The sequence below is a fragment of the Gorilla gorilla genome, chromosome 3 (assembly GCF_029281585.2).
Source record: "Gorilla gorilla gorilla isolate KB3781 chromosome 3, NHGRI_mGorGor1-v2.1_pri, whole genome shotgun sequence".
Taxonomy (NCBI): Eukaryota; Metazoa; Chordata; class Mammalia; order Primates; family Hominidae; genus Gorilla; species Gorilla gorilla.
In genome coordinates, this window is record NC_073227.2 from 123897688 (window position 1) to 123901426 (window position 3739).

A 3739-nucleotide genomic window follows, 5' to 3' on the forward strand; every position below is an offset into this window, starting at 1 on the left:
CTCAGGACGCTGAGGAAGGAGAATGGTGTGAACCCGGAAGGCAGAGCTTGCAGTGAGCCAAGATCACGCCACTGCACTCCAGCCTGGGTGACAGAGCAAGACTCCATCTCAAAAACAAAACAAAACAAAACAACAATAACAAAAAAACACTTATAGGTGGTAGTTCATCTACTTCAAAACTACTACACGAAATGCATAATATCTACGCTTTAAAGATTAAAACATCAGAACGCAAAACACTTGTTTGTTTCCTAGGGTTATTATGATAGTCATAGATGGATAAACATAGCATTTACTTCAAGTTCATGTGGCTGCATCTCAGAAACTACTAGTTAAAGCCATGGGTAGGTTCTAGAGTCAAACTACCTGGATGCAAAGCTTAGTTTCATGAGTAGCAAACTGTAGTTTGGGCAAGATGCTTAAAATTTCTGTTCTAATTTCTTCATTTGTAAGATTGGGATAATACTCTAATTCATTAAGTTGTGTTTAATAAGCCATGTATGACTTTCAAAATACTGACTAAATGCTTAAGTTGGTAATATGAGGTGTGAGGCTGATTAAAGATAATAAATTATATTTGACAAAATAAATGTTAACTTTTAACAACTCTTACTAAACTGAACATAGTTGTTTTGCCTTCTTACACATATTTTCTGTTAAAGACAGATAAAATAGAGCTACAGTTCTTTCATGAGAGGGCCTTCGTGGTGAAACAAACATATTAGCTCAGCAGTGGAAGACTCCTGGGTACTCTTCAGGGATGAGTCATGTGGTGATTGAAAATGTGCTTGGGCTGGACCAGCAGTTTGCTGGCCTAGACCTGGCCTATTCAGATAATCAGAGTGGGGGAAGTACAGCCAGCAAAGGGCACTATATCCCTTTTCGTTGAGGAACAGAGCAGCTACTAAGGATTCTACCATAAAGACAGTTTAGGGTGGCGTTCTAGCAAAGATAAGGATGCCTACAGCAGTTTTGAATCTCCTAATGATTCAAGCACTAAGTCTAGCTTCTTCAGAGATCATGGAAGTGGATCAAGGGGAGGGTTTGATAATCGTGGATGGAGTGATTATGATGGCACTGGCAGCCATGGTGACAGAAGTGGCTTTGGCAAATTAGCATGTGGTGAAAACAGTCACTGGTGTGACAAATAAGATGAAGATGATTGGTCAAAACCACTCCCACCAAGTGAATGCTTGGAACAGGAACTCTTTTCTGGAGGCAACACTGGGATTAATTTTGAGAAATACGATGACATTCCAGTTGAGGCAACAGACAGCAATTGTCCTCCACATATTGAAAGTTTCAGTGATGTTGAGATGGGAGAAACTATCATGGGAAACATGGAGGTTATTATACTAGCCTGACTCCAGTGCAAAAGCATGCTGTTACTATTAGAAAGGAGAAAAGAGACTTGATGGCTTGTGCCCAAACAGGGTCTGGAAAACTGCAGCATTTCTCTTGCCCATGTTGAGTCAGATGTATTCAGATGGTCCAAAGGAGGCTTTGAGGGCCAAGAAGGAAAATTAAAAGTGAGGGCGCAGCAAACAATACCCAATCTTCTTGGTATTAGCCCCAAGAAGAGAATTGGCAATACAGATCCATGAGAAAGCAAGAAAATTTTCGTACTGATCTAGAGTTCCTCCTTGCGTGATTTATGGTGGTGCTGTTATTGTTCAGCAGATTTGAGTCTTAGAAGGTGGATGGCACTTGCTACTAGCCACTCCAGGATATCTAGTGGATATGATGGAAAGAGGAAAGATTGGATTAAACTTTTATGAATACTTGGTGTTAGAAGAAGCTGATCAGATGTTGGATATGGGGTTTGAGCCTCAGATACATAGAAAAGTTGAACAAGATACCATGCCTCCAAAGGGTGTCCACCAAATTATGACGTTTAGTGCTACTTGGCCTAAGGACATACAGATGCTTGCTCATGATTTCTTCGATGAATATATTAATATCTTATTGGCTGTATGGAGGAGTTGGCTCTACCTCTGAGAACATCACAAAGAAAGTTGTTTGGGTGGAAGAATCAGACAAAGTTGTTTCTGCTTGACCTCCTAAGACATCCACTTGATCCCAGGCAAGTATGCACTAACTTTAGGTTTATGGAGACCAAAAAGGGTTTTTATTCTCTAGAGGATATCTTATACCATGAAGGATAGTCATGTACCGGTATCTATGGACACCATTCTCAGAGGGATAGGGAAGAAGCCCTTCACCAGTTACCCTCAGGAAAAAGCCCAATGCTAGTGGCTACAGCAGTAGCAGCAAGAGGACTGGACATTTCAAATGTGGAACATGTTATCAATTTTGATTTGCCAAGTGATATTGAAGAATATGTATATGGCATTGGCCATACAAGATGTGTAGAAAACCTTGGCCTGGCCACCTCGTTCTTTAATGAGAGGAACATAAATATCACTAAGGATTTGTTGCATCTTCTTGTTGAAGCTAAACAAGAAGTGCCATCTTGGTTAGAAAATATGGCTTATGAACACCACTACCAGGGTAGTAATTGTGGACGTTCTAAGAGTGGCAGATTTAGTGGAGGATTTGGTGCCAGAGGCTACTGACAAAATAGTGGTGCCAGCCGTTCCAGTTTCAGCAGCAGCCATGCAAGCAGCAGACACAGTGGTGGAGGTGGCCACGGCAGCAGCAGAAGATTTGGTGGAGGTGGCTATGGAGGCTTTTGCAACACTAATAGATATGGAGGAAATTATAACTCCCAGAGAGTTGGCTGGTGGGTAACTGAGCCTGCTTTGCAGTAGGTCACCCTGCCAAACAAGCTAATATGGAAACCATATGTAACTTAGCTGGATGATACCTTGTGTAGCTTGAAGAACTCGCAGTATATTACCAGCTGTGATTCTCCACTAATTTTTTCTTTTTTAAGGGAGCTCAATGTTCCACAAGAAGAAATGAAAAGAACAATTAACAACCTCGTTCGGAAGGTGGTTTGAAGACTTCATTGCCATTGTCTGGATTAATTCCCCTCCTGCCTACCTCCAACTCAAACTGCATTTATAATTTTGTGACTGAGGATCATTTGTTTGTTAATGTTAACTTTAGATAACTTTTTATTTTGATGTCCTGTTGGCTCAATACATCAATTGTTTTGACAAAATTACTGAACTTGGGCTAAAGTCAAACCTTGGGACACAGGTGTGATACAACTTAACAGGAACCATCGATTCATCCATAAATATTTTAAGGATAAACCTATTTGGTAGCCTCCATTAGGGCTTTTTGATACTTGAAAATTGGGGGAAAACAAACAGCAAATCTTGTAAAGTATATTAATGGAATCAGTTTCTACTGCTGCAAACTGTATTAAGTTAAAGTTCTGATTTTCTCACTCTGTCCTGGATAGGTATTTGTAACCTCACAGCCTTTAAACAAGCCATTCCAGTCATGATGAGGTGATATATGAATACATGCATACATTCAAACACTGTCTTCAAAGTTAACTCAAGTAAATACAGCAACTCCTCTTTCAGTGTTTAGGCAGATTATTAACTATGAGCTAGCCAAATGTGGGCATACTATTACAGGGAATGCTTAAAGATCTGGTAACTTGAAATAGGTTTTTAGGAGAACTCATCTGCTTAGACTTTTTAAATGCCTGCCATAAATGAAATTGAAATGGTAGATGGGGACCACAGCAATGACCAACCCTCGTTAGGGCCCTGGATGATTTTTGGTCTAATAACACATGCTAGTGTTGATGTTTTCTGGT

At 40.2% G+C, this 3739-nt stretch overlaps 1 pseudogene; it reads left to right on the plus strand.

The window, feature by feature from the left end:
* The first annotated feature begins 736 nt into the window (after positions 1–736).
* Positions 737–2771, plus strand: LOC101125663 (ATP-dependent RNA helicase DDX3X-like; annotated as a pseudogene).
* Positions 2772–3739: the final 968 nt, after the last annotated feature.